Source organism: Phoca vitulina, unplaced genomic scaffold (genome assembly GCF_004348235.1).
Source record: "Phoca vitulina isolate PV1807 unplaced genomic scaffold, GSC_HSeal_1.0 scaffold12, whole genome shotgun sequence".
NCBI lineage: Eukaryota > Metazoa > Chordata > Mammalia > Carnivora > Phocidae > Phoca > Phoca vitulina.
The window spans coordinates 43695968-43720883 of NW_022589715.1; the positions used below are offsets into that span (position 1 = coordinate 43695968).

A 24916-nucleotide genomic window follows, 5' to 3' on the forward strand; every position below is an offset into this window, starting at 1 on the left:
TAGCTATTAGCTGGTAGTCTTGATTAATAACCTTGGTCTAGCCCAAGCTGAGGGGACCGCCTGCTAATTACACAGGGTTTTCAGTTTTTAAGTTAAATAAACAAGTAAATTAGTGAAGTATTTGAAAGGCCTTGTTTGTTCAGGCTCAGCACATCATCAAAATAAAATAAAACAAATTTGAAGAGAAATTGCATACAAATTTCTATTGTATTTTGAAGAGTTCAGAATTTTGAATTGATAAGCGTGTGGTTCTCATGGTGAATGATAGGGCTACTCTTTCACTGTTGTTGAGGAGGAAATTTTTTATTCTGCCTTTCAAGTTTCTTCTGGCTAGTCTAAGAATGAACTTGACATGAGGCAGATTAATAGGAGGGAAAAAAAAAATTTGCTTACGTATACACAGTCTCAGTAATAAAATTGAGGCCCAAAGAAATGACCAAGGCAGTCAGCTTTTATACTTTTTTAAACAAACAAACATATATCTGTAAGAAATTTACAGGGCTAAGAAATCTTAAGTTTGGAAGCTTCAATTAGTAAGGAATTCTAAATAGGGTTTGAACTGGGATAATAAATTAGTAAATGTAGCTAGGTTTATTTATAGAGCCTTCTCGTTTCTCAGCTCTGCATTTCTAATGTCTGGTGATATGGATGTCTCTTTACCTCCTGGTACAGGAGGACACCTTTAATATGGAAGATTTATTTTCTGCTTTCTGAAGGGAAGGGGCATCATGGTGTTCTTCTTGCACTGGCTGTTCCTTGGTAACTTTAATTCAAAGTAATCACTATACCTAGGCCCCCACACTGTCTGTGAGAAAAATGCACTGTTAGTTTATCTGAAGACATTTTTTGTATTGTATGTGATTAACTGATCTCACCTAGAATTAACTTCAGTGAGCTTATATCTTACATCTAAAATTTTTGAAAAATAGAATTTTTAAATGCCAAACTTTCACAACTTGGAGGTATGTTAATGCAGTCATGGTATACTTAGTGATTTCCTACTGTGTATCAGGCACTAGCATTGCATCAGTGAAGAATAAGAAAAACAAACAAACAAACAAACAAAAAACAACTACGTGCCTCAGAGAGCACTATTAGAATGCTGTAGATATGCTATTAAATGCTACTAGATCCCTAATGACATTTATAGCCTTTGTATATATTCTGTTGTGGTGTCTTTCAGAATTGTATGTTCTCCTAGATCTAAATTGATTGTTTTCTTTTGTTTTGTTTTTAATAGTGAATGAGTGTATCTAGTAGATGCCATATAAAGCTTTTCCAAATATATGATCCTAACTTCTAGGAAAGTGCATTCTAAAGAAACAAGAATGACAACAATTATTTTTACATTTCTTTTATTTCAAATGTTTGAGACAGAGCTAAGTGTCAAATTTGGAAAGAGAGTAGAAGGTGAATTCTGTTCATATCAGCACCCGATCTACTAATTAACATATGTTTACCAGAGAAAGAGAAAAACAGATTCTGATTTTTAATTTCAATAGGAAGTGGAAATGGAGTGGGAAGAACAGAATAGAAAGAGAGAAAATATCTTAGAAGAGAGATGTTCAAAAATTTATAGAGATGATCTGTAAATTCATAAATGTAGTATTGCATATTATGTGTCTATATGCACTATTTTTTTCCTTCTTTCCTTTCTTCCTTCCTTCCTTCCTTCCTCCCTCTCTCAATCTCTCTCTCTCTCTTTCTCTCCCCCCGCCCCTTATTTTTGATTTGCATTTGGCCCAAAGTAAAATGAGCTGTCTCACTGGGTGTTCATCAGTATATATTTATTGATCATTCTACATGTGCCATACATTGTCCTAGGCACTGGGAATACATTAGCAACAATGAACAAAAACACTTGTCCTTATGGAATATACATTTTAGTAGGAATGTGTGCTCATAGTATAATCTTTCTGTTGATTTTCTCCATCTTGTTTCACTTAATAAGATTGCTTTTTTAAAAAAAGATTTTATTTATGTATTTGACAGATGGAGACATAGCCAGAGGGAACACAAGCAGGGGGAGTGAGAGAGGGAGAAGCAGGCTTCCCGCCAAGCAGGGAGCCTGATGCAGGGCTCGAACCCAGGACCCTGAGACCATGACCTGAGCCGAAGGCAGACGCTTAACAACTGAGCCACCCAGGCGCCCAATAAGATTGTTAATAATAACACTTAGTCCCTTGGATAAGAACTTGTGACTTTAGAATTTTAGACAGATTTATGCATATCCATCAGCTCCATTTGATAATCTTCACGATATTTCATTAATGATTTATTATGGCTGTTGGTTTATGGTTTGTTTAACAATAAACAAGTTATTAAGGTGGATTTGATGTAGGAAAATGAAGCACAAAGCGATTGATAGACTATTTCTTTTATGTAAAATAATTCATAAGAGGATATTGTAGGTCAGAGTTGGAAATGTTCCTGGGAGTTACATTTGAAATAATCAGAGATTTTTCTTAGTAGTCTTATTTTATCATTAATGAAATTACAGTTGCCTAAGTTCCTAGGTAAACCAGATGTACCCCAAAATAAGGAAAGACTTACCAACCTTTCCTAGAATGTATTTTATCAATTAATAATTGGTATATATTAAGAAATGCTTTTTTTTTTTTGAGAAAACGTGCAAAATAGCTATTGCATTTGTAAGCTCAATACCTAGAATTGAAAAAATAAGAAGTCATGCATTTTATAGTATTAATTAATATAAAAGGAAAACAGTTAACTACCCATTAATTTCTAATGAAGAGTCTTTTTTATTATAAGCTATTACATGTTTAAAGACAGCAGTGGTTTATGGAAGTAAATGATCTAATCAATTAGTGATTATTTGGTTCATTTGAGGAGGTATTGACTTAAATAAAGATTGCTAGGTTCATTAAAAAATAGATATTTTATGTAGTGTATTTTAAATCTTTAGATTTTTAACAGACCAATAACAGCAATTAAATAATTTGGATTAATATGCCAGAAATAGTCAATTGTGGTAACAGTGTTTTCAGGCTTGGCCAATAGGTTTTAAAATGATCTTTTATAATGATATATATGTGATTTCCGGTAATAAGGTGCGCATATGTGGAAAAAAACTACTTAGGAAGAAAGCAAATTATTTATTTTTGAGTAACAGAGTAATTTATTGCAAGTTCTCTTTACCTCACAATTGACTTTTAAACTGTCCTTCAACTATGAAGAGATCACTGATATATGTAGAATTTAAATGGTTTGTTGGAATTGTCAAAGTCTTGGAAGTTTAAAATTATAAGAGAGTGATTTGTAATGCTAATTCCAGGACTGTAACCTTTGACCCATTTGTGCAGATTGGATGAAGCATCTTCCTTTAAACCCTGTCTGTAGTGGCCATATCTGCCTGCTTTTATCAACTGCCTTACTAAATTGTGTACCAAGAAGGGTCATTTTATTTTTCCGAAGCCATACTGGACTGTTCTCTCAATCAAAGTGTTATTTTCCTCAGTGATAACACTGAGCCACTTAAGCTACAATGGCAATGTACTTTGAGGTGATTGCATGTTTTAGAACTATGGAAACAGATTTTTGGTCAAGCAAAGTTAAATTGAATTCATTTCAAATAGATGAGATGAGGTTTGTTTAGCCATCCTGCATGCAGGGCAAGCGGTAGGGGAGAAGTGTATTTTCATTTTTTAGAGAGTCAGAGAATTTTTATAAAAGAGTATTTATCAAAATGTTGTCCCATAGGATCCTGTTTACTTTCCTACTTAAAAGTAAATATGCTTTTAAAAAGAGTTTTTCTTCTGAGTGATGATCAGATTTCAGACTGATGCTTACTTTAGAAAGACATGATTTATATCATGAAATAATGAGGACATTTGCCAACTCTTCTGAGTAAATGGCTCTTAAAAATGTGATTATAACAATATTAATGGTACCTTTTTAAATTATACTTTTTTATGTGCATTACATAAAGTTCATAAAATTTGTTTTACTTAGAATATTCAATTCCTAAATGTTTCCATAAGACCTGCTCATCTTAAAAAAGAGAAGGTTTCCAAACCAGGAAAATGTACATTAAAATGCACACTAGTGTTTAAGATCTTAAAAAGAGAGTGAGAGAGAGAAGCTTTCTCTAAGGCTACTCTCAGAAAGCAAATATTTGCAAATAATTGCTAGTAAAATTTCTGGGGTGCTGAGAGCTTCTTGGGATGAGGGGCAGGAGTGTCATGCAAGATTTTTGGCTTCTAAGTGTTCCCTCTTCTGAATAATCTGGCAATGTCTTATAATATATGTAGCTCTGCATAAATGAGTAAAAGGAAGCCAGCCTTGCAAAGGGCAACATTCACTCCCTTTGGTTGCAGTCTGTAAAGAAAGGAAAGTGGAGCTGTGCTATTCCTTTTAAGATCAAAATTGTAGTATTTATTCTGTTCTAATCTTTGTATCGCAGTTTGCAATCTTTTGGTTCTTCAGGACTGTTTGACAAGCTATATACACACTGTAGAGCAGTATATGGATCCATAGAAATGCCTTTTACTTAGAGGGAATATAAGAGAATGGAAAGAACACAGTAAATCATGAGACATGTTTCCACTTTCAACTCAACCACTTACCTTGTTGTGTAGCTTGGATAGGTTGGTTACCGTGGCTACACTTTGGCTTCAGTACTTCTCTAAGTAGGTTAACTAGGAATTTCTCTCTCTTTTTTTAAATTTTTATTGTTATGTTAATCACCATACATTACATCATTAGTTTTTGATGTAGTGTTCCATGATTCATTGTTTGCGTATACCACCCAGTGCTCCATTCAATACGTGCCCTCTTTAATACCCATCACCAGGCTAACCCATCCCTCCACCCTCCTCCCCTCTAAAACCCTCAGATTGTTTCCCTGAGTCCATAGTCTCTCATGGTACGAATCACCCTTGACTTTTAACACAGGACGGCCATACATCTCGGTTGGCCTATATAGTTCTCGTGTACACCTGGTGTACCAATGTGATTACTAATACTATCCCTTTTTGAGTTTCCAAAGCATCCCATTTTGGTCTACCTATTGCACTTTCCTCTTACAGCATATATAAAATCCATCTTTGTGAAAAAAATTTCATACTTGATAAGAATAATAAATAGTGAGGCCTTGTCCTTTGCATTCAGAGCAATAACTGCCTCTGGTATCCTTACCTGGTTTTAAGAATCCATAGCCTTGACTCTGAGAAACAAACTGAGGGTTCTAGAAGGGAGGGGGGTGGGGGGATGGGTTAGCCTGGTGATGGGTATTAAGGAGGGCACGTACTGAATGGAGCACTGGGTGTTATACGCAAACAATGAATCATGGAACACTACATCAAAAACTAATGATGTAATGTATGGTGATTAACATAACATAATAAAATAAAATTTTAAAAAAAGAATCCATAGCCTTTTTCGTCTTCTTTTTATCTTATTTCAAAAGTCTTGAGAAAAGGAGAGAGAATAAGGCTTTGAGAGATTCTGGTTTTTTGACCAGAGGGACTATAGTTTGCAACTCCTAGTAAGACATTAGAGTAGGGCAGAATCAGTAAATATGAGTGAAACATACTAGAGCAATTCTGTGGTTCTAGTTAGGTTTTTTTCAGAGTTGACATGGCAAACCCACTCAAGAAAAAGAACTGTTGAGCATTTAAAAATGTTGATAGGATGTCAGAGACATGTATATTTCACATATGCAGTGTCTTCCCGAGTAGCATCTGATTCCTATGGAATGTTCCAAAAAGAAACCCAATTAGTGTTTAAGCAAGAAGAGAGTATTTGAATATATTGGGCACTGCTATTATTTGCTGGCAGCATTGGAGATGCTCATGAAAAATTAATACTATTTGTTTGAAAAATGTAAGCAGAGTGCACACATAATTCCATGAAAAATATTTAAAACTAACAAAATACATTTTGTAACTTCAAAAACAAAATTTTATTTTTTTATTAAAAATATTGATTAACCTCAGCTGTGTCTTCATTATAAAAAAAGATAGCATTACTTATAATTATGTGTGTTTCTGATAACCACTCTGCATTTTAAACATACTGGTGACATGAATAATTAATTTTATTTTTGCTAGTCCAGTCATTCTGCTGAATTCACGTAAATTAATGTACAATTTTACAGCAAATTTTAGTGCATATTGGAAAGAAAAACACTTGGGTATAGATTTAAAAATATATACAAAGGCGTATTCTCCCAAAACTAATGGTGCCAGGTAAGAAAAGTGTAATTCATTATAATTTTAAATGTAAGGTAAGCAACTGCTACTTAGGTGTTTTTCCCCTTCATTGCTGGTAAGCAAAAGTGCCAGGATATATGCATTTTAAAGAATTTATTTTAAGGAAATTCTTCTGCTTGGTGCATTTTCTTTAGGATCTGGAACTTTTACTAGATAAAAAGGTGTCCTCTTGGTGGATGTAACCTGGGTTTTGAGACAACTTCAGACATAGCTAATTCTAAACAAATATATCCATCTATCCATCTACCCATGCATCCATCCATTCACTTAACACATGTTCGCTGAGCACTTGCTGTATACCAGGCTATGTTCTACCAACTTGGAAATAGAGCACTGAACAAAATTCGGCTTTTCTGCACAAAGCTTACATTTTAGTTAAAGATGAACATAAACATTAGAACAAGTATCATACACGGGATGATTGCACTTACAGGAAAATGGCAGAAGAGAGGGGATGCTTGTATTGGGAGTGGGTGGACATTAAATGGCAATCCTTTTGGAATAGACATGCATAGATTATTAGCGATAGAGGCATCAATTGTAAGAGAACAGTAGAGTATTAAAATTCAGACTTATTCTTAGATCCAGCAGGATCATACCCTGTGTGGATAGTGCTAGTGGAAACTAGCTGCTCTTTTAGGAAACTAGAACAAAAGTGACACCAAGATTTATCTTTTCTTTTCTTTTTTTAAATGAGGGATGCCCTCTGGCTAGGGCCAAGGCCTGGTCCAGGTGGGTGCAGTGTGGGGCTCCCAGGAAGGCAAACAAAGTGCAGTTGGAGCACCCAGGGTATGCAGTGAGGCTTCAGGTATGTGGAGGCAGTAAGCGCAGGCCCTTGGGGAGGAGCAGGGGCAGGATAGGCTGGGATGGGCTGAGCATCAGGGCAGCTCAGAGGATGGTGGAGTCAGGCCGCAGGCTCCACTGCCAAGACCGCTCTTTCCAGAGGGAGCCCCATCTCTCGGGATCTTGGGAGTTCTGTAGGCTGGCAGAGGAGTCCTGGGTGAGAAACACTTTGGTGCCCCAGACCCCAGACTCAGGAGGAGGTCTGGCTCAAGCCACTGATAAAGCAAACCCCAATCCTTTTTAACACCACCCTCCTACCCCACTCAGAGTCACAAAGAGGCGGCACCCCCCCACACCAGGGGCCTGACCAGGTCCAAGGGAACAGGCTCTGGCCCAAAGGTTCTGCAGGGGTGGGACCATTCAAGGTCAGAACCAGGAGGGAATAGTACATACTTGCCATGTGTGGTCCTATGGACACAGACTAATAAACATATTATTAATTAAATCAGAAGTATAATCATGGGCACCTGGGTTGAGCGTCCGACTCTTGGTTTCAGCTCTGGTGGTGATCTCAGGGTCGTGGGATAGGCCTGCATCAGGCTCTCCACACTTGGCTCAGAGTCTGCTTGAGATTCTTACCCCTCCGTCTACCTTCCCCTCTGCTCCTCCTCCTGCTCAAGCTCATGTGCTCACTCTCTGTCTCTTTCTCTCTCTAATAAATAAAATCTAAATAAATAAAATATTTAAAAAAGAAGTATAATCAAATTCTAGGGTATATATATGTGTATGAAGAAGAGATGAAACCTCAGAAAGTATGGCTTGGTATTATTATTGTTATTCTCCATGTGAGAAAATTGAGAAACCACATAACTTACCCAAGGCTATGCAGCCAGCTTCTTTTTTGGGTATTTTGAGGTGATCTGGTCCTCTGTCCTTAAATATGGCCTCTGTTCAGAATCTTATTACTTCTTGTCTTCTCATATTCTTAACTAGTTCAATGTGATCTCCCCGCAAGAGTCAGTTTGCTCTTTCAAAAACTAAAATACAGTCATGATATTACCTTCTTTAATACGTCCAGGTATTTAGGGTAAAGGCCAGCTTCTTTGGGATGTTCATTGGGATCCATCCTTCACACCCATCCTCCTGGCTGCCTTACTAGAAAGTTCATCTCTACTCTCCTCATTACCCTTCCATCACCTCACTTTCTGATTAACTACTCACAGTGACCTCTAGAGGTCATGATTTTCACACCTCTATGTCCTCATGTTGGAAGGTGGGGGAGAGACAGTAAAGTACCTCCCAAACTGAGTAGGCTCTTTGAGACTGAAAAACAAAGCAGGCTGCTCCATACAGTTTACACAGAGTTGTATTCAGGATAACTTACTAACAAGGGGATCTGTTGGAGGATGAACCAGTAGCACAATTATTCTCCACTAGTCTGGATCTTAGTCTAGCAATTTAATAGTGTGAGGACAGTGCAGAAGGGCCTTGTAGTGAAATCACAGGGTTTGCCTACACCTCAAAGGACTTGCATGCATCGAATTGATACCTAACATCTAATTAGATCTTCTGGCACCACCTGTGTGGCAGGAAGGGGACCGGTCATGTTATCTTTGACAAATTTATGGAGGATCAAAGCAAGCCTTCTTCCATTCTTGCCTTGGTGGGCATTTGTAAGGTGTGCAAATTAATTTCCAAGGGGTCCTGGAATATGTGGCCCCAGGGGGATGAGTGAGCAGGTGTGAACAAGATAGAGTGCTAAAGATGGAGTCAGAATTGTCAGCTCCCCTATAACTCAGCATGGAAAGCCCTTTCTGTTCTTCACCTTCCTACTTCCTTCTTCATACTCTGCAGTTTCTCCCCATCTGAGTAGGCCTAGTGCCGAGTCTGAAGAGGCAACACCAGTGTTGGCTGTTAGGGGGCAGTGTTGCATAGTGGTCAAGGGCATCAACTCTGGAAGCCAGAATGCCTATGGAAGTCTCAGCCTTACTTTCCCCACTGGCTGGTTGTGTGACCCTGGAGAGGTTATTTAGCCTCTTTACCTGTTTCCTGCCTATAAAATGGAGATTATGGCTTCACAAACTTACTGTGAGGATTAAATGAGTCGATGTACTATATGCACTATATAGAATTACTGCTACTTGACAATTTTTTATCAAAAAAATGGAAATTTCATATGGTTCATCCTAAAATATGAAGAAATAAAAAAAGTGTCTAACACATGTAACCATTACACACATGGTACTTTTGTATGGAAAGTGTTCCTCAGGTACAAAGTGTAAGTCAAAACATGTTTCTTACCTGTAAAGCTATTTTCTCTGCCCTTGAAAAATAGCTCTGAAAAAAAAAAAAGAAGAAGAAAGAAAGAGTTCTTAACTGATGTTTCTAAATGAAAGCATCAATTTTGTGGCATGTACGGAGCAGAATTCTCTCGTGAGTGAGGTGTTCTCCACAGGGAGGCAGCATTATTCCCCTAGAACATGTGTGTGGGATGGGGAAAGGCAGGTAATCATTCAAGGGGAGAGTTGTCATTGGCAGTTAGTGAGAGAGAGCCATGAAAGCTGGACACTGTATAGTGAAAAACTATCCACAAATCTCCATACCCTGCACTGTTTTACTCAACATCCCACCACCACCACCCACAACAACAACAACAACAACAACAACAACAACAACAGTGACTTCAAATTATTGTTGACTGAACAGCCCAGAAATTTCCTGTACCTGTTTCCCAGCTATTCTCAGACAGAAGCTAATTCAGAGTATGGTACTGAATCTTGCAAATATGATTTCTGTAGCTGTCCTTGATAACATGTTTTGATTAAGGAGCTTAAAAATTCATGACATACTCCTTTTTCGACTTGAGTATGAAAAACATCAAGCACTTCCAGCTGTGACTTAGAATAAACTAGGTTTGGGATCCTTGATATAATCTCTTTTGATATAATCTTTATTAGTGTTGGGAAAATAGGATGATGAGACTTTGTATCTAAAACTTCAGATGTGGCAGTAATTTCAGTATTTTCTCAAAAAGCACTGGTGAGGTTAGTACCTTTTCCAGTATTTCTAGTCTCAGTTGTAGGACAAAGGAATATATTTTTATTAAACAATTAGTTAATGTCAAGGTAGCAAGAATATAGCCTTATTTTCTTGTTTTAGTTTCAATCAGTATTGTAAATAATTTGTGCCATATTATGTGAACTTCTGGTTTTCAGATACACAGGTATTTGTATTATACCTGTTGATTTATTCCTCTTTTATATGAAGTAATACTTTTCATTGAAGGGAAAGAGAAAGCAAATCATCAAAGCATAAAAAAACAAAGGATAATTGTGTGTGCGTGAGTGTTTATATGTATGTGTGTGTGTATTAATGGTGCTTGTTTCTTTTTTCTTTCGTGATAAATATAAAACAGTAAGCTTTGTTCAATATACTAATGTCAAGATTAAATTTAAAACTCTATGATAATTTCTAGAACCAATATTAGATGTTCTTATCTGTTGGCATCACTGAAAATGTACCCAACAATAAAAAATATATTAACATCATTAGGCTGGAACCTCAAGAAAAGATTTAGCTAATTTATCTGCCTTGATATAGCACTTACTAAACAGTTTCACTGTATTCTCATCATCACTATTCTCTTTATAGAAGCTCTCTAGCAGACAGGTAACACCAATATTAACCAGTGGTTTCTCCAATAAGCATTCTAAATGGTAATTAAACTAAAAACATAGCAGTGTATGCTTATGTGTGTGTATATATATATATTGGCCATGGTATATGTTCCCTATAAATCCACAATGCTTTTACTTAAGATTACAAATTAGCAAATATCTTTTGCATACCTAACATATAAAATGCACTTTTTAAGGTAATATATTCTTAAGGATGACGGTGAGGTACGTAGTGATTTAGGGTTTTATAACTAGAACCATTTCTCAGACATTCGGATTATTAGTGAATCCATACCTAAATTATAAAGAGTCCTGACTCAACAGTAGCAAAGCTTTTGTACATCACAGATGCATAGACTATTATTAGCATCACCAACATAATTGAAACTCAGAAACAAATTTAAAGGAGGGAAGATATTTTCGTCCCTTTTTAATAACAAACATACTGAAGCAACACGCTTGTATTACTTCATGCGTCCTAAGTGTTGGCAGTGTGCTGGACACTATCCTGGCTCTGGATTTACTCACATTCTCTGGAAGCCTTCTTCTAAAATAAATGTTATGATCCAGTCTGTAGATTTGACAGGGTAGATGGTGGCCTGGCCCCTTTTGTCCTCTTTTAGGATTTTCCCAGTCACGTGGGATCTAGAGAGTCCCCCCTAAGAGACATAAGGGAAGCTAAATCCTCTTCATCTTTACATGGAATAAATACTGGGTTGAGGAAGCCACAGTACTGTCCATTACAGTGTTGGCATAAAATATGAGCCAGTAGTAATAGAAAGTTTAAAATCATGTTTATCTTGATGACAGGTGCTTTGGGAATATCAACTACACTTGCATAAGCCAGGCTTTAGTGTAGCATCTGGCTTAATACCTTTGTCCTCAGTCTGCCACCACTCTTTTTCCTGCTCTCCTCCCTCTTCTTTTTTTTTTCTTTCTTCCTTCCATGTGCTAGACCCTCTTTTAGGCACTGCATATTCACACATGATGACCCGAATTTCAAGGAAGAGAAATGGGCCTGAACTTGGCCAAAGCTATCCAGGTAACAGATATATTCTACTATCAAGTCTGCAAGCCTGGAGGGCTAACCACCTGAGGAGTCTCTAACTGCTCTACCACATTATACTAGCTCTTATGAGGTCTCCACTAAATATAGCCCAGCTTTTAAAATTCAGCAGTAAGTGGAACACTTGAGGGAAATCTATTTTCATATTTTCTACACCTCTAAGTTTATTTCTGCAGCAGCTCTCAAAAGCTTGTGTGCACAGCCACAGAATAGTGTAGGTAACTTGTGTTCATGGATCCAAAAGGAGTATCAATTTATTTTAGAAGAAAATAGAAAATATCTGTGTTCCATTAAAGGGAAGTTCTCTGGTTCTAATGCCCATATTTCAGAAATGAAAGGATTCAAGATTTTTTCAAATTTTGTGGTGACATTCCTAAATCTAACTTTTCCATGCACAGCATTAACAGCCATTAGTAATAATTCTAGGCAGAGTCAACACGCAACCCACCATAACATAATGGAAAATAAACCATCACAGAGCAGCCAAATGACCTACTCATTCTGTCATAAACTGATGGCTTTCTAGTGTCCAGAGTGAGAATTTTCCTTGTGGTTTCAGATACAGGTTTAATTACATTTGTGACTAAAGTTGTCCCTGTTTTATTTAATTGCCTCGCTGTCTTATATACTCTTTTCAGTGTAGCTTTGGGAACTTTATTCAGAAAAGGGGAACTTTATTGTTCCCAGTCACGTGGGATCTAGAGAGTCCCCCCTAAGAGACATAAGGGAAGCTAAATCCTCTTCATCTTTACATGGAATAAATACTGGGTTGAGGAAGCCACAGTACTGTCCATTACAGTGTTGGCTTGGGAACTTTATTCAGAAAAGGGGGGAAAAAAAAAAAACATGTATAAAGCACCTGGTCTAAAATTTGTCATTGCTGTGTTAACAATACACAAACACAAAATTCAACTTCTCTAAACACAAAATCCAAGTTCCCACTTTCAGGCTTTTGCATGTGTTGCCCACTCTAACAGTGATATTCCTATTTCCTCCTTTTTTTCCTGTACTACGACTATACCTGTGATCTTATTAAAATTGACTCTACATTTGTAAAGTTCTAAAGCTTTGCTCATCTAGATGGTACAGGATTTTAGACCTTGCATTTCACTTGAAGCTTTTCCAAACAACCCTAAGAAGAATGCATTTCCTGTTTTCATATCACTCTGGAAAGAGAGATTATTAGACATTCAAATAGATAGATAGGTAATCTACCTATCAGAGCTTATAACCTTTACTTTAGTTATCTTTTGGACAAGTACCTTCAACTCAAGATCTGTGCTTTATTAATCTGTGCATACTTAGCATTTCACTTGGTGCTTGATGAAAACTGACACTTAGTAAACAGTTTTTGAATAAAGAAATTAATGGTCAGAGTGCATATTCCAGTGCTGAGATAAATACTGTGTGTTGACTAGTCTGGATTGATCAATATTTGTGGAGAATAAAGATGGTACACATAGGAAGGGAATAAATAAAATAGTTTCCTTCATATGCAGAGTAAAGAAACAGTATTAAAATGCTGGTTGTTGGTTTTTTTTTTATGTTATGTTAATCACCATACATTACATCATTAGTTTTTGATGTAGTGTTTCATGATTCATTGTTTGCATATAGCACCCAGTGCTCCATGCAGAACGTGTCCTCTTTAATACCCATCACCAGGCTAACCCATCCCCCCACCCCCCTCCCCTCTAGAACCCTCAGTTTGTTTCTCAGAGTCCACAGTCTCTCATGGGTCGTCTCCCCCTCCGATTTCCCCCACTTCATTTTTCCCTTCCTACTATCTTTTTTTTTTTTAGCATATAATGTATTATTTGTTTCAGAGGTACAAGTCTGTGATTCATCAGTCTTACACAATTCACAGCGCTCACCATAGCACATACCCTCCCCAATGTCTATCACCCAGGCACCCCATCCCTCCCACCCACCACCACTCCGGCAACGCTCAGTTTATTTCTTAAGATTAAGGATTCCTCATATCAGTGAGGTCATATGATACATGTCTTTCTCTGATTGACTTATTTCGCTCAGCATAATACCCTGCTGGTTGTTGGGTTTTTAAAAATTTTATACATATTTATTTAAGAGAAAGATATGGATGTGATTTATAGGGGCACAATTCTCCTTTCAGTTTGTACTGTTGACATTCACATTAGTCCAGAAAGGAAGCTCCAGTATTTGTTCCTCAGATGGAAAGGAGAAGGGTACAAAACAGTAAGGTTGTGTCTATCAGGTTACAGATTATCAGGTGTAAAACCATCTTCCAGATATTTGTGGAGTATCATGTTTAGATTATTATGTTTTACCTAGGTGGGGGCGGTGCTCATGATCCCTCTTTGGGGGAATATTTGTTACTTGCATAATTTAGAATTGCTGACACATCATAATGACAAAAAGCAGGCTGACTTTTAGTCAAATTTATTATTGTTTTTAATTTCTCTATAGCAAAGCACCCCTTATTGTCTGTACGGAAGGTTGACCTTTCCCAGTGTTGCCCATGGTGAGCTAGTCATATTGCTCACATCTCAGAATTGTGCAAGTGGTTGGACTATCTTCAAGAGCCAGGAATTCACATTTCCAAGTAGTTTGTCTGACTTCTGATATCTCTAGCCAACTTTGATTAGTAATAATCAGGTGAAAATATTTGGAGAACAATAAGGAAGTCTGATAAGATGAGACCCATTACAGAACAAGTTTGCACCAGAGACCCTTGACAATATTTCAAGGAAAGTTTATCATAGGCTTGATACTTAGATGTTAACTATTGCGGGAAACCAGATATAGCTGGGGAAAGTGTACAGATCTTCCTCAACTTATGATGGGTTTGTCAGGATGTCTTGACAAGTTGAAAATATCCTTGATCAAAACTGCGTTTAATACACCTAACCTGGGTGCCTGGGTGGCTCAGTTGGTTGAGCGACTGCCTTCGGCTCAGGTCATAATCCTGGAGTCCCAGGATCGAGTCCTGCATCAGGCTCTCTGCTCAGCGGGGCGTCTGCTTCTCCCTCTGACCCTCTCCCCTCTCATGCTCTCTCTCTCTCTCAAATAAATAAATAAAATATTTAAATAAAAAAATATACCTAACCCACCAAACATGATAGCTTAGCCTAGCCTACCTTAATGTGCTCAGAACACCTAGCCTACAGTTGGTCAGAATCATCTAGCACAAAGCCTATTTTATAATAAAATACTGATTTTGCATATAGTTTATTGAATACTGTCCTGAAAGTGTAAAGCAGAATGGTTGTATGGGTGCAGAAGGTATGGGTTGTTGATCCTCATGATCTCATGGCTGACTGGGAGCTGTGGCTCTTTGCCGCAACCCAGCATCACAGGAGAGTATCCTACCACATATCACTGTCCCAGGAAAAGACCACAATTCGAAGTACAGTTTCTACTGAATGCATATCACTTTTGCAACATCATAGAGTGGAAAAATCGTAAGTCAAACAATCATAAGTCAAGGACCATCTGTATAATGTTTTGAAAAGATAGTCATTGCCAAGTTTAAGCTTGTAAAAACTGTGATATTTTCATAGACAATTTAAAATGAGAATCAAGTACAAAGAACCAGATAAGTAAAAGAAGAGATTAGCCTCCAACAGTGTAGGAGGGTTCCCCTTTCTCCGCATCCCTGTCAACATCTGTCACAGACCTGTACCTCTGAAACAAATAATACATTATATGTTTAAAAAAAAAGAAGAAGAAGAAGAAGATAGCAGGAAGGGAAAAATGAAGGGGGGGAAATCGGAGGGGAGATAAACCATGAGAGACTATGGACTCTGAGAAACAAACTGAGGGTTCTAGAGGGGAGGGGGGTGGGGGGAGGGGTTAGCCAGGTGATGGGTATTAAAGAGGGCACGTTCTGCATGGAGCACTGGGTGTTACACGCAAACAATGAATCATGGAACACTACCTCAAAAACTAATGATGTAATGTATGGTGATTAACATAACATAGTAAAAAAATTAATTAATTTAAAAAAAAAGAAGAGATTAGCCTGCTGGCATAACACTAATTGGACACAAAGACTTAAATGAAGTTTGGGGAGTGGAGTGAATTCCTGATGACAGACAAATCTAGACAAAGCCTAGGAAATGTCAAAGGAATTTATTCCTGCTGTGTGGGTTACTTGAAACTACAATATATTTAAATGGGTGGTACCTGAAATTGCAAATAATAACATTAATTATAACCTGCTCTTTTACACTCTTTTGGAAGCTAAAGCAGGATGCTGGCAAAATTCACTTTTATGCTTTGTTGTATGTATGCAAAACAAGTGGGGATAATTGGTAAATTATTTTCATTAAGGTAATACAGGCACATGAAAACAAGTCAATGTGATTTAGAAGACAGTAGATACAAAGAGCAACAGTCCCCCATCCATCCCTTCCCCACCTCCAGTCTTATTCCCCAGAGATGATATCTTTTCATAATTCTTTCAGTAATTAGTTTCATATCTCTAAATAATTTACTTCGATTTGTTTATTTATCCCTTTTATACAATATTTATACAGTTTCCAGTATGAAAACTGAGGTTTAGCTCCTGGCTTTAATCCCTTTTTCTTTTCTTCTTCTCATCTGAATTATATATAGAGGTTAGTTGTTTTTTTTTTCACTTTAATAAATGTACATCTCCATATCTCATTCTGTTAGTTTATGACAATATCTTTTGAATGTCCACATTAGTAAGATGAAGACATTGTATTCCTCTCCTTTCCTCGACTTTTCCACATCTCACCATCTCATACTATTTCCAGGGACGTTAACATTAACATTCTGTTTGGCAACCACAGCCAAATCTCCCATATTTTATCTATGAGGAGTCTACAGTGAAAAAGCAATAAAGAACATTTAGGTTACCATTACTACATAAATAGCATTAGATGCCAGTCTCAGTTCTGCATTAAGATTACATTTCTTTTCTTGTGAGTCCAATATCATATTACCTGGACTGCTCGAGGGGGGATTTTCCCAGAATCAAGGTCAAATGGACTCCCTTCCATTCTATCAATTGCTGCAAACTGGGGCATTTTATTTGTTTCATGTTTGGACTAGTTTTCTAGCGTTTTATTTTTCTAGAAGTTCCTCAATATTTTTCTTTCTTTCTTTTTTTTTTTTTTTTCCTGCGTGGCTTTCCTTACCTTTATTGTACCATCCCCCTAAGTTCCCACTTTAAATCATACTTTCAGTTCTATCAAACCCTCCTTGCCCCTCCCCCACACCCTGAGATCTCCTGTCTGAGCTTTCTGTTCTTGAGCACCAGTGTGCACTGGCCATTCTGGAATGTGACAGGAGACCCTATTCAGGTTAATTGGGCAGAGTGTGTAAGTGGCAGACTTTTCTTTGGAGATGGAAGACGCTGATCCTAATGCCAGAATGAAGAGGACATCCGCAGTAAGACCTTGACATTTCCTTAGACCATTCCTTTGCTTTCAAGAGAATGGTCTGGATTTTTATTTGTCAGTTTGTTCTTGCTTTGGGATAAAAAAGCCACTTTGTTCTATATTTTAGGTGGTTATATTAGTAATCTATTCCTGTATAGGGGTGCCTGAGTGGCTCAGTTGGTTAAGCGTCTGACTCTTGATTTTGGCTCAAGTCATGATCTCAGGGTCGCGAGATGGAGCCCACATCAGGCTCCGCACTAGGCATGGAGCCTGCTTTAGATTCTCTCTCTCCCTCTGCCCCTCCCCAATAAGCAAATAAATAAATGAATAATCTATTCCTGTGTAATAAGTTATCCCCATAATTAGCAACTTAAGATAATAAGCATTTTTTTCTCTCACAGTTTCTGTGGCTTAGATGAATCTGGGTGAAGCTTATCTGGGTGCCTTTGACTCGAGGTCTCTCATAAAGCTGGAGTCTAACTGTTGACCAAGACTGCAGTCTCATTTGAACCTTTGACTGGAGGAGAGTGGGACTCCACTTTTAAGTTCACTTAAAAGCTCACCATGTGGCTATGAACTGGCTGTGTTTTCTCACATGTAGGCACAGGGCTGCCTCATGAATGTTGTTAGCTACTCACTTCCCCCAGGACAAGTGATCTGAGAGAGAGAGAGAGCAAGCAAGAATGGGAGAGAGCTCATCTGGGATGGGAGCCACAGACTTTTTATAACCTAACCTTGAAATTAACATTCCATCATGGCTGCTGTTAGATTGAGCCACACCGAAGGGGAGGAAATTCCATAAGGGCACAAATGGCAGGAGCTGAGGATCTCAGGAAACCTTCTTCGAGGCCTCCACAATGTCACAGAGTAGGGGAATGCTAACTGCTGTGATGTATATACTTATATTCTGCCAGTCTCCTTCTAGATCATCTCCAGATTGGCTCTCACTGACTTTGTATCCCCTGTATCTCTCTGCAGCATATTCTAAGCCGTGCCTTTTTCTGCTTATTTTACTCAGCCTCTTTCATCCACTTCTAGTATTCTACTTTTCACTTCTAGTATTCTACTTTCTCTTCTAGAATTCTACTTTCATTCACTTCTAGTATTCTACTAGAAACCTCTTTGGAAATCTCTTGATTTTGCTAACTGCATACTTTTTCTCTTCATTGTTAAGAGTTTACAGCCCATTTTTTGTTCTGCTAGCTTTTATTTTTGTGGGGCCTCAGTGGGGAGAGACACAGGAACCATCTATTTTCTCCCTCAGTTTGAACTAGACATAAGGATTACTACTATGACTGGAGGAATTTAGATAGTTCAGTCCTGCCTTTAGTCACTGTGTAGAAAAGAACGCTCTTTTCATTTCAAGTGACTTCTTTTCACATTCAAATGACAGATGGGAAGTCTTCCTCTGCCCACAATTAATCTCGTTTAACTTTTAACAGATTTTGAAATATGAAGAAAATACTGTATGGTTCTTTTCATTTCTGAATTCTAAGCTTCCAGGAAGTCTTTCCTCTCTCAGCTTAACCTGCTTACACAGTTTCTACTTCCTTGAGTATTTATGGTTTTGTACTTATACAACCCCAAAGAATCTTTTAATCTTCCCAGTTTGATGAAGCTTAGCAATAATCATTTAGACTCAAAGAGCAATCACAAAAATTCTAAATGACTCTGTGGTTGATAAAGGCCTGAGTTCTTTTGCATTATTTTATTGTCTTTCATCTCTGATGGTTGGAAGTAGATGATGTGGTAAGCCAGCAAAATAGCCTTCAATCTCTCTAATATCTTATCTTTAATGAAATCTTAGAAGGAAATGGGCTTATATTTCTGACTTCATAACCCTCTATTCATCAGTGAAGAAAAGCCAAAATGAAAAGCCAGGTATAGTTTTGTCTTGGTATCCCAATTCAATTTGTTCCAGAGAGTGAGGAACAGAAATGTTACGGAGATATTAGAGTAGTATTGGAAGAAGAGAATTTTTAATAGCTGTATTCCAGCGTTCCAGCTTTTAAAATTTTGACTCCAAAAACATTCACATATTAATTCTCATGGTAATTAAACAACATTGTTGCTTGCTTCTCTAAAAAGGAACTCAGAGACTATCATAATAAAAAGCAAAGGAGAATAACACTACCTTCAACCCTAATCATACCTGATGCATTCTAGTTATCATCATCTATTTTTTTTGTTTGTCATTTCAAAATCAACTATTCCTCTTTACTCTGAGAAAGATATTCTATTTATCTAATTAAGGTGGCTTAAAATTTTGTTTTACCTTCTGTTTTAAGCACTTCTACCTGCTTTCTGTATCAGTTAGCTTTTGCTGTGGTACAAACTACTCTAAAACTTAGCTTACAATTGTGTAGTTCTGCAATTTGGACTGGGCTTAGTTGGATGGTTTTTCTCAGCTGGTCTAGTTCATATGTTATTGATCAACTACCAGGCTGACTAGGGACTGGTTGATCTAAGATGGCTCATTGGAACAGCTTGTCTATGTTCCGCATGTGTCTCATCTGCCAGAAGGCCAGCTTAATACAGAAATACATGAGTGAGAGTGCAACTCTGCAAAATCTCTTGAGGCCCAGGCTCAGAACTTGCATGATATTGCTTTTGCTGCATTGATAAAACAAGGCACAAGGTCAGTCCAGATTCAGGGAGTGGAACTGCAAGAATTGTGGCCATTTATAATTGATCACAACCTACAGAGTTTGATCTGTATTATATTTATGCACCAGCCTAATGCACCAGCATGATAAAATCATGCTGTCACATTAATTTTTTTTATAGCTAAAAAGTCAAGACAAGCAAATGTATATACAGCTTTGTCAAAATCTGAAGAATTTGGTTAACAATTCGAATACTGTTTACTTCCATTCTACCTACTCTCCTCTGAAGATAGTCTCCTAAAAAAGGGTTGTGTTATCCATGCCTTCCTGGGCTCATGCAGTATCAGAATAGCTCATTTGTTCAGCTGACAGCAGGTACTGTTTAAATCCTGTAGTTAGCTTTCTCCCCTTTCTTCCCTAGAGATATCCATCAGCAAACTTTGATGGTCAAAGATCACATCATTTGAAGATCACTCTACTACAAAGTACATGAATCTGTTTTGAGATACAGTGTACTTATATCTTTCATGTTCTTGGTTAAATAAGCTTATCACATCACTGGTCCTCTGTCTTCCTTACACATAAACCCACATACCTTCACATTTTCTTCTGTTTTATATTTTAGGTTATTTTTCTCTTGGTATATGCTTTGCAGCTGTCGTAATTTTCCTTTTTTTACTAAGTTTTCTCATTCAAACCATAGGCAAAAAAGGTTCAAAACTTAGAAGCAGCCCATTGTTTTCCTCTCTGAGAATAAGAATATTATTTGGATTATAATCTATATCCAGAATTTTGCTTTTAGTTCACCTTAACATTCCTATAAAATCTGCTTAAACATATGGCAGAAGTTAACAGTTGGATTTTTTTTCTCAATCTAACAACACTTAAGAAAAAAAAAGAACGCTACTCTTCCATAAAGTGGGTAGAGAGAGTGAAATCTATTTTATGTGGGAAGGGAAATCCAGGTAGTTAGAATTATAAAATATATGTTGTGAACTGAATGTTTATGTTTCCTCAAAATGCATATGTTGAAACCCTACCCCACAAAGTGGTGGTATTGGGAGGTGGGGCCTTTGAGAGGTAATTAAGATTAGATGAGGTCATGAAGGTAGATCCCCCCATAAATGGGATCAGTGCCCTTAAAAAAGTCACGAGGGAGCTTGTTTCCTCTCTGTCTTCTCCACCATGTGAGGATACTCCAAGAAGTCAGCAGTCTGAATCCTGGAAGAGGCCTCTCACCAGAACTCAAACATGCTGGCACTCTAATCTTGGACTTCTAGCCTCCAAAACTGCGAGAAAGAAAGTTCTGTTGTTTATAAGCCACCCAGTCTATGGGACTTTGTTACAGCAGCCCAAACTGACTAAGACAATATGGTATCTTGATTCAAGTGGTTTGAACTTCTAGAACAGCAGAAACACTGATATTCAAATGCAGATACCAAGGAAAATTTCACAAAGCTAAAGAGATATGTTTTGGATATCATCCAAACTTTTGATTTAACTTTCCCATGTGTAGCATCTCTTATTACAAATAACAAAGTTACATTGGCTTTTATTTCTTCCTGAGACGTGAAGTCAATAAAATGTTCTCATTTAGCATCACATATCCTCATTTTTGTGTGATGAAATGGAAGAATGAAATATAAGAAAGGCACAAGACTTCAACTCTAAGACAAATAGAACAAAACTTTTTTTTTTAATTTAAAATAATGAATTCTAGTTTTGATTTACATTCTAATGCAGGCCAGTCACCTCTGCTGAAATCTACTCATTTATTAGACTACATATAAATTGTCCAAGTAGACTTTAGAATAGCAATATTCAGATAAATCAACACAGAACATACATTTTTAGAAAGAAAAGAAAATGTGTTGGAAATAGTTAAGACACAGATCGATATGGTTACGAGCAATACATATAACCACATTCAAATATTGACATTCCTTCATTCATTGACTAAGTCGATACTTGGGAAGCACCTGCTAGAGGAAACTACTGTTCTAGGCAGTGAGGAAATGGCAGTGCACACATTGAATTAAAAACTCTGCCCTCATGGTGCTTAAATATCAGTGAGCAGAGAAAAATACGAAGAAAATGCATAAGCAAACTACATCCCCTATTAGATAATGGTAAATTCTATTGAGAAGAATATTAGAAAAGGAAACTAGGTAGTGACTTCATGAAAAAAAACAACCACAGGAAAAGCCTTTCTGTCAGGCGTAGTTACTGTTGAATGTTCATTTAAAACATTCATTTTGGTGACATTTTCACTGAATCACTTATTTCTGATTGTGAATGCCTCACACATGACTTCAGAAAACATTCCAGGTAGCTCCACACAGTGTCTATGCCACCTTGAATTCAATTCAATCCTTTGTTAGTATGCAGAAAAACACAAACTATCTCCCCAGGAAACTACATGTACACAGAACAGTTTACACACAATTTGAGTGTTTTAGAGAACTTCTCAACTTGATCCTTGGAACCCAGTTAGAAAAATCTGAAGTCACTTTATTTTTTGTTTGTTTGTTTTTCATTTCAAGTTTTAATTTAAATTCCAGTTACCTAACATATAGTGTAATATTGGTTTCAGGAATAAAATTTAGTGATTCATCACTTACATACAACTCCCAGTGCTTATCACAGCAAGTGCCCTCCTTAATACCCATCACCCATTTAATGAAGTCAATTTAAATTACATCTACTAAAGTTAAGCACTACTGTAGTGACAAATGCCTTTTCATAAAAGCAAAAATACGTCAGTTTGGAAAGAACGCAGCCTTTCTGTAAAAGTGATTGTGACAAGACTTCAGTAAAAATTTGTGAGTTCTACTCTGTATTAGTCTGCTCTAGCTGCTATAACAAAATACCACAGACTGAATGGCTTAAACAACAGATATTTAATTTCTTATGGTTCTGGTGGTTGAGAAGTCCAAGATTAAGGTGCTGGCTGATTTGGTTTCTGGCGAGAGCTCTCTTCCCAGTTTGTTGACAGCTGCCTTCTTACTGTCTTCATATGGCTTAGATGCATGTACGTGGAGAGAGAGATCTCTCTGTCTTCTTCTTCTTATAAAAATATCAGTCCTATTAGATTAGGGCTCTACCTTTATGATATTTAACTGTAATTATCTCCTAAGGACCCTATCTGCAAATAGTCCACACAGGGTCAGAGTTTTAACATAGGAATTTTGGGTGGACAGTTCAATCCATAGCACACTCAGAACTTGAAATAGACTTGAGCTCCCAAATTGGAAGCTTAATGTACATTACTAAAGTCTGCAAATTCAACCTCAATGACCTAACCATACTTCCTTTATAAAATCTCTAAAATTGAATTTCTTTTCCGTTCTTCCTACCATCACACTATTTCTTTACTTCAAACATTGACAAGCCAGTCTCCCAACTGGTCTTCTGGTCTCCAATCAATCTTAAATGCTGCCACCTAATTAATTCTAGGAGTATCATAATAGAGAATGTTTCAGGTCAAATTTCCCATCCTCCAGGAGAGCCAAAGAAAATCTTAATTGTTGTAGGGAATGGACAAGAGACTATTCATTACATGAACAAAGGTGCCTTTCCTCTCTGGCACATATAATCAGACGTTCAGCATATTTAGAAATCATACTCTTTCTAATAATAATGGCTGACTAGTCACAGTGAAATAGCGTATCTATCATTTTTATTATTCTCCAAAAGGAATTTCAAATTGAATGGTAGATATTATCTTTTTTAGGCCCCATATTGAATTCTTTTTAACAAATTCTATCTGTTACAAAGGATAATATATTCATTCTTTTTAGAACTGAGTAGGGGGCAATTGTGTCTTTCATTTTATTAGAGTTAGTGTGTTGTTAAGAAGGCCAGAGACATTCTTTAGGAACTAGCAAAACCAGTAGACATGTTCTCAAATAAGAATGCCTCATCTCTAAGTGGTGAATTAAGGGCTGAGAACTAGATTTATCTTTCAATACTTCTCGCTAAAAGGGTTGAACTTCCAAACAACCCCAAAATGATGCAGACATGGAGAGTCTTTTGAGACACATTTCTAGCACTTAATAGCACTTGGTCATTTTATATGATGCATTTGGATGAGACAAATTGCATTGCTTTTCCTTTATGCATTGATATTTTCTAAGTACACAATTAGGTATATGGAGGAGTGAGCAATTAGCCTCTGACAACAGAAGAATTGGAAAAATGATATTTGTTCACTCCTTTCATCCTCATTGAGATAAAGGTTTCTAAATTCTATATTTTCTGGGCGCCTAAGTGACTATAGTTGTTACTGTAAAAAGTAACTCAAAATCTGGCTAAGGAATTAAGTTCTATTAATTTGTACTGATAAATTCTGAATTGTAATTAAAATGTATATGGGCTATAAAAAATAAAGAAAAATATTCCACTAGTAATAAGCAAGTTAATTTAGATAGACATTTTGGATATCCATTTGGATTCCATTTGTAACTCATTCTGCTTGACTAAAAATATGTTAAAATTTTCAAAATACATCTAGATTAATAGTGTAATAACATAACCTGAGTTTGAGCAGAAGATTCCATCTAAGCATGTTTTCTTTATATAGATTCACAAAACTTACTACTTTAGTCTCAGAAAGGAGAGTTAATAGCTACCTAAGGGCCATTTGGATGTTAGAGTTATGTAACTTTACATTTGCTTAGTAGAAAAGATAGGCTTTACACATTGGTCCATGTGCTATATCCCAAAGAGTTCTTTAGAAAACAGTTCCACTGTAGGTAATATTTTTAAATGATAAGCCAGGAACTCCTCTCTCTCTCTCTCCCCACCACCCCATGTGTAAAGAATTAGCTGTGTGATCAATTTCCTAGAAACATGTATAAGACTTCAGTGCCATAAAATTTCTATATTAGTGTATGGTTTTGAAATTTAAAACCTCAAAAGACACTTAGTTGGTGCTCTCTACATAACCTTTGAAATACTTAAAAATTCTCAGTGATAAACTTTAGTAAAACATTGAGACGTGCCATAACTAGTTACTAGTAACTAATAAAATATATGTGATTTTTTATTCTAAGCTATATACCCTGCCAAACCAACATCTCAGCTATAGTTTATGGCATATCCCAAGTTGTATATTATCTGTGAATATTTCCTATCAAAGTAAAAAAAAATGTGCCAAAGG

The 24916-nt window shown here is 36.9% G+C and overlaps 1 protein-coding gene across 40 annotated transcripts in view; it reads left to right on the forward strand.

Annotated features, from left to right (window-relative positions):
• NRXN1 (neurexin 1) overlaps positions 1-24916 on the forward strand; it is a 1121375-nt gene that overhangs the window by 991240 nt on the left and 105219 nt on the right. The window lies entirely within an intron of this gene.